Here is a 14,042-nt window from a genome sequence, read left to right on the forward strand (position 1 = left end):
ACTAAAACAAAGCTAAAACATTAAGACACGTCACTGTGAAATTATTACAGTAGATATGTATGCATATGCTATTATCTTTATTACGCACATCACTTATCTCCTACCTTTTAAATATAATGCTAATAGGTTGTCGAATAATTAAAATCAAATCACGAAAGCAACAATTTCATGAAATAATTAATAATAAAATCAAAAATACCTAGCATCACAATAATCTAATGCAGACAATAAGCACAAATGGTGCAAGCTTCGAATAATAACGACAGAGAAAATTAACATTTTCAAAACTCAATAAGGTCCACCTTATAAAAAAATAGCTTTAATAAGACAACAAAGTAAAAATAACAACAGTAATCACAATAACATGTGATCAGAATATGAAAATCTGGGGTGTCCCAAAAACAAATCACGCGTTGCAGAACACGTTAACCAGTTAACTGCGTTTGACGAGTATACACGTCATTTTAAAGCTTGAAATTATACCAATTCTTTCAACGATGAATTATTCATTTTTTCAGGCAGATATGCAATTATTCTTTGTTTTGCTTTGGTTTTTCATTAAAATATACCCTAGGCGCATTCATCCTGCATTTGACGCGTACACAGTTCATTTTTTCAACACTTAAATTCCAAAGTTAGTTTAATAAATTTCTGCTTACATAAAGTACACGAATATGTAACTTTTAAAGACGTTAATTTACATCTTGAAATTTTTATTAAAAAAAAAGGCAGACCATGAGATAATTTGTCATGCTGAATACGTGATGTCACATGGTATATGTGATACGAGAAATTCTGTAGACTTACAATCTGGTTTCTTTATCGTATGACTCTGTGGAAAATCCGACTGATTTGTCCTCCCGTAATCCCCCTACTTCCAGGGTAATATATCGCGATGCAATGTTGCCATAAATTTTTTTGAGGGACTGTTCGAATAGATTGCTATCTTCCCCTTCGGATTACAGGAGCTTTGGGTTCCAAGAGTTTGATAAAAGATTGATCGAATACGCGTGTATGTAATTTTCTAAGTAAAAGAATTCTTCGGAAAAAGTTCAACTATCATTGTGCATTGCTCTGTCCTGTCTTTGGGACAAGTTTTTTGTTGCTTGTTCGATTTGTCAAGACTAAGCTAGCAGTTTCAATCTTACTTCCTTGGCAGATTCAACTCAAAACAAATGATATCAGCTAGTATCTGCGATTTTAATTTCTTGATTATCAACAAGAATGCGATTTTTATCTTTTCTTCAAATGAGATAACAAGTATTATTCATGATATGAGCCGATGAAAACCATTCGACGTTTATACAAGTGATTAATCTTGGAAAAGTTGATTTGTTTGTAAAAAAAGAAAAACAAAAACAACTTTGAAACAAGGAGAATTATCCCTTTAATATATCTTTCATTTCATTTTATTTTTTAAAAAGTACAGTGCAGTACAGTGTTTGTCACATACCCGAACAGATTGAAAAATATTTAAAAAATTTTTGTTTTTCACTTGAAAAATACGGTCTAAAAAAAGTTTCGTGATAATCAATAATTGATATTAAAATAGAAAATTAATTTTTATTTCGAATTTTTTCTTATATATCTTAATTATAGTATACTGTCAGAACATGTAAAAAATATCAAAGAATTAGTCGACGCAAAACCATCAACAGAAGTTTTCATTTTGAAACAATGTTTTAGATAACAGAAAAATCAGTCAATTGCTTCAATTTAACGCCTTTTCGTCAAATATAAGTTGCAATAATTCGACTCACATTTATCACAGCATCAAACTTACGTAAAGAAAGAGATCCTAATCGTGCATCGAGGAAGATAACAATCTACGGATTAAAAGCATAATGAAATGAAGTCAACTGCGTCTCTAATTTTCATTATCAACGCTCGAAGCAGGTTGAATTCTTTTAAACGTTATATTAAATCGATTTTTATTTCAAAAGAATCATTCACTCTGTGTGCCGTTTCTTGAAAACATTTTTAATTAATTTTATTGTCACGAAAAATGACATACATTTATAATAGTGCAATAACTTATGACATCAGAAAATATATTATTATTATAATTTTAAATCCTCACATCTTTTACATCTAAACATTTGAAACGAACAAAACTATTAATTACTACGCAACTGTAATTTTAATATTCGGAGACAAATATAAAAAATACGAAAAGAATGGTTCCAACGAAAATTATATGGCACGAAGTGGAACAGACTTTTTCGAGTTTACTTCACTTTTCCATGACCTCAGTAAACCTTACAAAAGTCAACTTTAAACTTTTAAACGGAAACTTATAACCCTGTAGATGAAGGTTGACATTCCATTGCCACAAAACATATTATACTCATTACGGAATGTAGTTATATACATTGGACTCAAGCTACGCATTTCTCACAAGGAAAGGTATCAAATCCAGGAATTCAAAAAATTATAAAACTTTATGTGTTACTATAGTAAGTCGAATCTAATACATTGCAGTTTTATTCGTGCTGAATTTCACTTCGAAGTAGCTATAGATTATCTTGAGAACAGTAAGAGATAACAAAAGAAAGTTTCAACAAAAAATTCATTACTCTTTCACGTCTATAAAATTGCAAAATAAAATTTTTCAAAATTTTGAAAATAACAACTTCTTGAAAAATGTTATTTTACAATGTTATAGGCGTGAAAGAACAATATATTTTTCGTTACAACTTTTTTGCTATCTCTTACCGTTCTCAAGATGTCCACGATCTAACGGTTTTCAAAGTAAAATTTGGCAAGAAAAAAATTGCTGTTTGACTTATTTTACTTACACACAACGTTTCATAATTTTTTTAATTTCCTGGTTCGATACGTTTCCTTGTCAATAAGTCTAAAATGCATAAATTCGTTACTTCTATACAAATTGGTTTCAAACCTTAATTCAATTAATGTTGAAAATCTTAATCGTCTAATTTGTACAGTAACTTATTTTCAATTATTGGTAATTAATTTCAATTAAGTACAGTAATTTAAACGACTTCGAAAAGTGTTATGATCAAAAACGTCACTTCAACAATGCTTACAAGGATATACAAGATGCAATAAAATTTCTTTATTTGCATTCGTCTGAAGGCGACTGATCACCAGAAAATTATTCTGGACAAAAAGATAAATATGTAGAATTCAAGTATTTCGTTTGAAACCTTGTTTTCGAGAAAATCCAGTTTGCAAATTTGTCGAGCGCACCTGTATTTGGTTACCTGGCGACAGAATATGTTTAAAATTAATGTTTTCGAAAACGGGGCCTCAAATCAAAACATTATTCTAAATTTTTTACTTACTTTCGCGCATATAATAACTCCGTGTCTTAACTAACAATAAGTGCACGTGTACGTAACAAATATTCTCGATTAACTTTCTTAAGGACAAAGACTCAAACGACAACTTGTATTCTATATTTTCGCGGTTAAATCAAAACATCCTGTAGACTAAAAAATATAATTTCTCACTTAAATAATTAAAATTGACTTTCAAAAAGTCAAAAAGGTTCTTCAAAGAAATCACGAGGTCAAAGGAACGTAAATACAATCTTACCCTCTTGATAAATTAATGAATGAAAATTTCGGATCTTGTTACATCAAAATGTTTAAAATCGATATTTTCATGCATCGCTTTCATGCAGAAAGAATATTTCCCTTCTCCATTAAATTCCCATTGCATATCGACCAAATTATATGTAATCACTGAATGGAATACGGTCCTTTAAAAAATGGAATAAATAATATTCATACATTATCCTTGGAATCACGCAATTCACGCAACATACACCGAGTTTCTTGTGGGGACACTTGTAAACCATAAAATGATATATTGTCACGGAAACTTTTATGATCAATTGATATTTCGAACACATTTTCAAGGTTACTGTCGTAAAAGTGCTATACCCTATAGTTCTGTGTTAAACGATAGGTCGATTATTCAGCTTCAAAATGCAGGAAAGCATGCCGCGTTATCTCTCGACGAAAATTCCATGGTGCCACAACTGGATCAGAAGTGGCTGTGAATATCAATGGGTTAAGTTGGACACGGTCTGCGTATCGCAACAGAAAAAGTTAGAGGCCGAGCACATTATCACCGTCTTTGCTCTCCGCGAGGATTACGTCATTTCCAGATTCCATAAAGTAATTACCATGCAAAGTGTCGTTATCTTCTCGATTTGAATACGCATTGATACACAGTTACACACCATCAATTTTCCTCGCGCGGAAACGGCTACTATATTCCGTGCCATTCTATTTAACGCGGTGTAAGATTAAGACATTATTTAAAGCGTTAAAACCCTTCGTAATTGAAATGGTATGTGGTTTCTGCCTTCGAACACTTTTATCGATATCTCTCTTCAGTGTACGACACATTTATCATGGTCACGCGTTATGACAGATAGATTGTAATAACTAGGCTGCAGATCATTATGCAAATTGCAATTTTTAGGAATATAATTAGAAAATCAGAATTACAATCAACATTCATAGATTTCGCGTACTTGTCGGTCGTGTGCATTTTGTATAATTTTGCACCTTTCAATTTCGTATATATGTATAAAAATCCATTGTCATATAATAACGTACATGACACTAAAAAAACGTTCCGAATATTGTAATGTCCAATGTTATTATACAATTTTCTATTATATCCACTTTCACGTGAATTTGCGAAAGATTTTTTGTTTGAAACTAACTCAAGGGAGACGTCTAAACGATATTAAAAAGTAGTTCTTGAAAAGTTTATAAGAGGAAAATGAGAAATTCATCGTTTATCCGCTTTGGCAGTACAAGTATACTGTTATTGGATAATCTAGTTTATCATTGTATAAAAACTGTTATGTAAGATCATGTTCTGAGTTTAATGAATGTAATATAGTAATCATAGTTCCAATGTAAACAGATTATATCAGTGTTGTCAGCTTGTTCTAGAAGCAAGTCAATTACTACTACTTTCATGATTTGTATTTTCCTTTTCATTTTCATGACGTTAACGTTGTATTCAACACTTTAACTGTCAAGTAAACACTCGTCAGAACTACTATGCAATCGAAACAGTTTTCTTAATAAAGCAGAAACTAAAAAATTAAGATTCATCGTAACGATTGCTCTACAATATTTCTTACATCTCATACATCCAATCAAATTTAGTTCGATCGATGTATCACAAAGAAAATTAACGTTTAAGTTTATGTAAAAAGTGGTGTCATCCGAATTTAGGTGATGTGGCAGTCAGAATATGAAACAGTACTGTATATTCAAGGAATAATATCATAAATTATGTATTCATGCTTCTTAAAAATATTTATAACCTTTGGATTACTTCAATTTCTAACTCCTTATACCTTCTACACATTTTTCATGATTCCGTGAATATTTTCAAAATCATTACTATAGAAAAAAATTGCTAGAGACTTCTATCTATCCCCCATAAACACGTGCAGCCTTAAAAGTACCAAAATATTGGTTTATCGAAGTTCTTCCAAAATACAGTGAAATCGTCGTCATTTCCAACTTAACCTAACGCCATTACTCAATCCCCAACGCAAGCAGTGCTAACGACAAAAAAGAGAAAAAAGTACAAAGAATATCGCCATGACAAACAGGAAAGTTCACCAAGTGCATAGAACGCTGGAGTTCGTAATTCGCCGACAGATCCTCGGCAGTAAAGTACCCAGCAAACTCGTTCGTTTCGACGCGAAACTTAAATAAGCATTAAAAGCGAGTATCGAAACGCACGTCGCAGCTAATCTGGTTGGGCTGATTCGGTGACACAAGTAGTAGTAGAGGGGAGCCGGTTATCCAAAAGGGATTACGGGTTTTCGCGGTACCTACTAGTAACCTGTCGGGTTATTACGCTATTACAAGCAAGGGGACCATTAATGGGGCCCATGCTGTGCACGAAGCGGTCACGTAACGCACGCATGCAGCCGAAGTCCGCTCTCGTGTGCGCACACGACGCACCACTCCGTGCAGAAACGCGACGAGACGAGACACGACGCGTAACGCGCGCCTCGAGCGTTTATTGGGCGCAAGGTAGTGTAGCCAGAACGGGGAAATTGAGGGGAACGCGGTTTACCCTCTCCCTGGCGTCAACGGTGCGTTCTGCGGAGGTTGCGGAGGTTGTTGGAGGACGTCCGCTGATGAAGAGTGGGGTAGTGGAGAGGGTAAGACGGAATAGGGGAGACGCAACCGCCCGGTTGCATTCTGACTCGTCGCGAGGCGAGGTGGCCGACTGTGTCCGTCACCGCCACCGTCGGCGCTGCGCGGAAAAAACGGTTACACGAAATACAATACTTCGGTACGTGACATTCGAGCGGGTTACTGTATTTCCACCGGGTCGCCGCGCGCCGATGCCGATACGACTTCGTTCCTACCGAACGCGCGCGGAACTTTTCCATCGGCCGTGCCACGGTGCGTGCCGCGACGGCGACGCTGACTCTTCGCTTTCCTTCTCTAGTAGAGAAACGCGTCTACGCACGCGCGCGCGCGCGCACGCGGACGGCTCGTCCCGTTCCTCCAACAGGCGGATTTGATTTATTACTCGCACGATTGCACCGACTTATTGATAACGGAGAGCCGTGACAACCGTATTGCGTGACGCACGGTTCGTTCATGCTTTTTATCTAACCCAGACCCGTGTCCCGTGTCTCGACGAAGGATTTCCCCGAGTTCCTTCGATCGGTCGGCGTTAAGGAATACAGTCCGCGTTCGCGACTCATTCCACTGACCCGACGGGATTTTTCGCCCTCTGCCGAGAGGAAATTTGAGGAAACGATCGTCGCGAGATAAGCGCGTCCCGTCTGAAAAATGTGTTTTATCCGAGAGCCACTTCCTGCTGTACGGGGTGTCGAGGAAATAGCTGGCCAAGCTTCGGTGTCGCGTTCTACAGTGTTTAACCAGTTAATTGCGTTTGTCGAGTATACACGTCGTCTTAAAGCTTGAAATGATACTAATTCTTTCAACAATAAATTCTTGATTTTTTCAAATAAACATGTTATTCTTTTTCGTTTTGTTTTGGTTTTTTATTAAAATATACCGTAGATGCATTCATCCTCTTTTTGAAGAGTATAAACTTCATTTTTTGATTTTATTGCGCGCAAAATGAGAAATTCTACAAACTAAATTCCATGGTTAACAGGTTCACTCTTTCATCCCTGAGTATGTATTTTGCGAACTACACAGTTGTAACTGACGAATTTTGTAAGGAAAAACCTACGGCTGCATAATAATATATACGCAAAGATCCCCGTGTGGTATAATTTTCCTTTATGTTTAAGGCCGTTTCTACCTTTCCAGTCATTTAAAATGTTCGTAGCATCTATGTGTACCACTCGAGACGAAAAGTCAAATCGCGAATTTCAATTTATGCTTTTCATCTGAATAGGGTGCGACATCTCGTAATGTAATTTAATGATTAATGTGTTAACTGTGGAATTTAATTTGAAAAATCCCTCATAATACTTGCAATGAAATCAATGAATGAAGTATATACTTGTCCACTGCAGACCAAATGCACCTATAATATATTCGAACAAAAAGCTGAAGCAAAACGAAGAAGGATTTCATGTTACAAAAATTCATTTTGAAATATAGTAATCTAAGAATTCTATGACCATTCTCTAATCATTCGGGACGAAAGGATTAAGGAAAAAGAAAAATTAAATGAACGTGGCTCTTTAAGTTCTTTTCTTTTTGACATATAGATATTTCTCGATTTTGACAGAATATTGTGGAAATATTTAAAACACTTTTTAAAAATGAGTAAGAATGGTCCTTTGCGTTAATGCAGGATTCGACGTTTTGAAAACTGTCGGACATATTCGAAAGTTTCTGGTATGTTACAATTTTCAGGTGAGGCTAGAATTCGAGTTTTAACCCTTTACAGTCCGAAGTGCTCTTGGCTTTTCACTTTGAGGTCACGTCGACGTTAGTTCATTCAATTACAACTTAATATGACGCTCTATTTATTTATTCAAGAATATTTGGGAATCATTGAAATGTTACCTTTAAATGGTACAATTGTGATAATACAAATAAATATAGAAAAAATTGTTGAAACAGGTAGAGGTTGTAATAAAATAGAATGTCGAGTCTGACTCAACATGGAACTGCTAAGGGTTAACACTAACCATACCGACACTTTTCCTAGCGTAACCAGTCAAATATCTGGTTACAAAATAAAGGTAAACATGTTAGATGATACATTTTTCTTAGTGAAGTCAGAAACAAAAGGACAAAAATTGAAAAACTGATTAATTGAACGATATAGAAATTGATATAAAGTTAAATGATTAAAACGCATAATTTTAAATCCAGTCATTTGACCGATTCCCGGTATGTTTAGTGTTAAGTGCCTTTGGCCTATTAATTCTGTCGTCATTATGAACTAAATTTTTATAACGTCCTTGCAAGGAAAATTCTAAAGGATTTAAATCACGCAATATTGCAGGTTAGAAAATTGGTCCTCCTTTACCAATCTGTCGGTTAATGTAATGTTAATAGTGTTTAAAATTCTACACCCAACTACTCTAATTGATGTAAACAGAAGTAGAAATTATCTTGGAACACAGTAGAACACGGTACCAAAGTTTGACCACGTATTTGCTTGTCACCTTATATATGCATGAAATTGCTGAGACTCGCGTAGCTCATCTGCAACTGGCGTTTGACCGGCACATCAGAAGCAATTTAGATGTCGCGTGCACGGGTATAACGGAAATGGTAAAACTGCTTAAACATTGCGTTTTTTTTGTCATTTAATACTATCATTTTGGGATTTGTTGAAATAAATCTCTGGGAACAATGTGTACTTACGCCGTGTGTCTAGTAACTGGAACAGGCTATAACTCTATTCCTGACTGAGTTAAACAAAATTACGAAGGAAAACTTTCCACTGTCTGTCAGTTGCAAAATATTACTGTACTGTTTTGTTAAATGCAACTCAATGCTTTTTTACATAAATCGTTCCTTTGCATTACTTTGCGTAGAAAAGATTGAAGATACTACCGTTTAAAATTCAAAATTTATAAGATATTTTACATTGAATATTCACTCAGAGCACGTTGTTACTAACCAAGATAGCAAAGTAGTGATTCCAATATGACAAATTATTTACATAGTACTGAATATTCACACCAATATATCTTAGAAACTTGGAATTTTGAATGATAGTATCTTAAGCCTTTTTTACATAAAATGACGCGAAGGGACGATTTATGCAAAAAAAGCATTGACTTTCATTTTAACAGAAAGTGCATTTGTAAAAAGATGTAGCATACTAGAGCTTATCAAATAGTGCAAGGTTATCCTTTATGATTTTTTTCTGACTTTGCCAAAAAGTTATAACATGTTCTAAGTATTCGATGCACCCTATATGCATTGTTCAATGAATACATTCTACGAAATTATAGTTTATCTAAGTATAACTCTCAGAATTCGAGATATTTAATTTTAAAGAACGAAATGTAATTTTAAATTTCAAAACTTTGTTATACGTCAACCATAAGAACTACTGAAATACTTCCAATAGAAATTGAATTTATAAATTCGTTAAAGTAGGTTAGTCATCCTTGACGCATTAATTTTTTCGCATACTTTCCAATTGACTTCTAAAAATAAAAGTTTTGAAACATAATATAATTATATCAGATGATAGAACAAAGTTATTTGTGTACACACCATATAAGAAAATTACTATACAAATTTTGATTTCCATCAAACATATAAAATAGTTGCACGATACACGGAGTATCACCAGCAATATTTTACGCAAAGTAATTTCTTTTATACACAAAATATTTTAGAGTATTTGCACTTTTAATGTATAAAATATTTTATTTTACTCAACGAAAATACGCTATTTCGACAAAATTAATACTGCTATGGTTATAGGTTATTAGATAGGAAAGAATTATATTATATATAAAAATCTTTCTTCAATTAGAAATAATTGTGAATTAATGAAGTAAGATACTATAATTGTATTGAGAGCATCAAACATCGTTATCGATGAGTCACTGGTGGTATTTACCTCGTGTCTGGCGGAACTATTTTATTTTTTCGGTGGTAAACAAAATCTGTGTTACAGTTTTCTCTGTGGTTTCCATGCTGCAGTTTGATTTTATAATAGAATTTTAATGAAAACAAAATACTGGATAACAAATCTAAACTAACTGCCGCGTGGGAAATATCTCTCGCTATAAAATTTGTTTACAATGTCATAAAAATGTGTCATTCTTTTGGAAAGTTTGTAGAATAATTTTCAGAAGAAAAACGATTACATATATTTCATAGTTAGCATAGAAAAAATAATAAAAGTCAAATGTTTTATTTTTTGTGGATTTAAACTTCTTAACAAAAAATACATTGTTCTTTTTCTGAAATTTTATAGACGTGAAAAAACAATGTATTTTTTGTTTAATCTTGTTTTCGCTATCTCTTACTGCTTTCAAAATAATTCACGGGAAAGAAAAATTTGTATTTTCTTCAAGGGGTGGTTTCACCCCTCCGAAGTGAAATTCGGCACGAAACAAAATTGCAATGTATTAAACTTGATTTACTCTACTTAAATATAGAGTTTCATAATTTTGTGAATTTTCGGATTCGATAGCTTTCCCCGAAAGTAACATTCTATGCAACTTTTTTAAACGTTTCCTTTCAGCTTATGATTACTTGTTAACATTAGAAGTACCAGACCCGTCAAAATGACAGGTTTCAGTGTTTTTTATTTCACAATTCCTGATACCTTAAAAGTGATAAATATCTGAAATGATTTAAAAAAATTAGTAGTTTCACTTGACTACTATCATAAATATATAAAGAAACCAAAAGAAACTATATTGCTACAATTTTTATACGGATCATATATTACTCGTATTAAATGCTCAGTAGTTTAGTGTTAAATATTGTAGTATCGTTTGACATCAAAATATTTATATTAGACTTTATTGTAAAATATAAGAGCAAGATTTCATGAATCTACTACGAGCATGTAAATTTTTAATACTTTCACACATATTATTATGATTTTATGCTGAACGTTATCTACTTAATTCTACATGAAAAATAAAAATTAAATATAAAACGAAAAAAAATTAAATGGAAAGCCCTATTGTAATTTGTTTTTTTTTGTGTGTAATAAAACTAATCACTATATACCTGAACAAAAATATAAATGAAAAATATTGAATAAGAAATTACAATCGAATGTTCGCTTTAAATAAATCGATGTTAACGAATCATTAAGTACGTTTGCATTTCATCATCGCGTAGCTAGAATATCTGTATATAGTATTTGTTCATTACCGATCATTTCTTTTTATATCAGAGCATATAAATATAACAGTGATATTTATATACACATGTTCTTTTATATTACACCTCACTCAGATTATAATTCAACATAAATCGATAGTCAATAAATTATAAGGTCAACAATAAATAAAGGGTGGCGGTAGTACTCGGAAAAAGTGAACAGTAAATGAAGTTTAAAAGATAAATTGTACTTGAAGATTTCTTGTGAAAACAAAAACTTGAATCACAAAACGCTGAGTATATTGTAGTGTAAGGAGATTCCTTTTCTAAACGGAGAATATTATGCCACCGTATTGGCGATGCATAAAAGAATAATTACGTAACAATTTTTACGATTTCGCTATCTCTAAGATATTCGTATTATTCGACTTCTGAATTATCTTCTGTTCTATTTTTGTACTCAACTTTGCATGATTCCGTTTTAGTGGTACATCCATAAACGAATGGAAACTTTATGCTCAATTAACCTTACCAAAATTAAGATTTGGCGAAATGTATGTCTGTGAACGTAAGATTAAAAGTGATAGGCGACTATTTTGAAGAATTCGATTATATTTGTCTGATAAGAGTGAACTATAAAGACAACAGGAATTATTATAAACAATTAATCAAATGATTTTTTAATGATTTGTAGCAATTATGATAGATAACTTATTTTTATTCGATTTCAAACATATTTTACATTATATACATTAATGACTTGCTAGCGGCAGTGTTCTAAGAAATATAAAATAATGACGCATAAAAACCATATTTAAAATATTAACATGAAATTACGTAACGATTGTCTATGTAGACGAAAATTTCATTCCATCCGGAACAAGCGCTAAAATTTCGCAACGAGAACGGATTTCCTCCAATTTATCATCGATGAACTAGAACTTTCATAAGTAAGTTCTCGAAGTTATATTTGATGTGTCATCTGTTACTGCAAGAAGTTTGTCACGTACTGGGTGGGCCAGGTAAAAGGGACCGCGTAAGTGTCAACAGCATTTATAGATACACGGGAAAACAATTTACTGTGTTCGAAACCGTTTCTCTTCGTTATTTGATTCCAATTCTATCAGTACAGTTTGTATATACGGCTGCAAAAAGTTTGTTTCCTGCTTTCAAATTATTAACCACTTGCGATGACGACGAATTCAGAAACTTGACATGATCTCACACTAAGTATTTTGTTTTCACCTATTTTATACGGATATATACACTAATTGTTCTTATTAATAATTCTGTGCAAACGGTAGAATTCAAAACAATCTAAAATATGTAATCCTATAAGATTATCGAGGTGCATAATATGTCGTTAGCAATTTTGGAATAGAAACATCACGACGTGTGTAGCACGTCTTTTCAGCGCAAGAGGTTAATGCCGAGAAAAATACGAAAAACTAAAGGCAAACAATAAATATTTGTAAATTTCATGTAACAGCGAAGGATTGTCACGCCGTGGAAATGAAACGCGCGCGATTACTTCACTTGTCGTTATGTGTAATAAGTAATAAAACGTGTAATAGATCTATCACACGTTGCGACCGAGGACGAGGAGCAGTTTGCACACATCAAAATATGTATCGCGTGTTAAATATTTGTGAATTATCGCTTCATTCTCTCGGGCAAGTAAGAGATAGCTCGAATATATGGCCAGACGACGCTGATAAAAACTCATTAAATCCAATATCAAAGAATCGATGACATCATTATCCCAGTACACTCAACAGTCATTTTCGTAATCTCGAAGACGCAACAAATTCGTTTATCGAGGCTTGCGTTCGGAACTCTTGATAGTTACGTGTTACAATACGGGCGCCGGCGTTTCTTTTTTCTTTTACTCCCTTTCAACTTGTTTATCGTTAACGTATTTCGACTTGTATATTTTTGGACACGGCGGTAATTTCAATGTGACTGAATTGATCTGGGTATTCTTGTGTTAAATTCTTAACATTAGAAGTATCTTTCTTTGTATTCACCATTTATTTATACCTGTCTGTGTATCACTAGATATTGATCGTTTTAGTTTGTATCGTTAATCACTTGCGGTAGCATCTAATGATCCATACTTACGTAAATTACAGTTTCTTTCAATTTTAAGAAAGAAGAGATATTAATTATTGAAAAGGTATTTCGTTTAAAAGATGAAACTAAAGCTTTTAATTAAAAACTTTATCTACTACTGATTATGATTGATTTCATTTTTCCAAATAAAACTTACTGCTAATAAATACAAGAATGTTAAGTTCTGTAGCATATTTCTGTGCTTGCTCCTTTTTTACTACTTTATACATATAATAAATGATTTATCGTAATACGTGTTTGATATCAGTTGCACTAGCATTGCTTCTTTAAAAAGTGTTTACCAGTAATTTCTGAAAATTTTAAACGAATCAAAATGTTTTTTCTTTCTTGCTTATTATGGGTTGCGAAGAACAGAAAGAAATACATCAAATTCTCTCCTTCCGCTGTTTTTAAATGAGTAGATACCATATTGAAATAGATCAATAGGTAAAAGAAAAAGTCTAATGGCAAAGCTTACAAAATAAATAAATACTCTTAATAATTCAAATTCGCAGATCGTAACGGTATTCCCATTAAATTATCAAAAAAATATCGTCACATAAAGTGGCATATTTATTGTTAAAATAAATTCCAAAATTTTTCGAAGATTCCTTCAATGAAAAACCTCAATCACCCTTCCTCGGTGTTCTAAGAGCCCAGGAAACG

General features: G+C 33.1%; 1 protein-coding gene across 5 annotated transcripts in view; it reads right to left on the minus strand.

Moving 5' to 3' along the window:
- The window catches only part of LOC116426388 (dual 3',5'-cyclic-AMP and -GMP phosphodiesterase 11), a 296,890-nt gene that overhangs the window by 118,767 nt on the left and 164,081 nt on the right, over window positions 1-14,042 (minus strand). The gene's annotated exons all lie outside the window — the stretch shown is intronic.

This window comes from Nomia melanderi, chromosome 12 (assembly GCF_051020985.1).
Source record: "Nomia melanderi isolate GNS246 chromosome 12, iyNomMela1, whole genome shotgun sequence".
NCBI lineage: Eukaryota > Metazoa > Arthropoda > Insecta > Hymenoptera > Halictidae > Nomia > Nomia melanderi.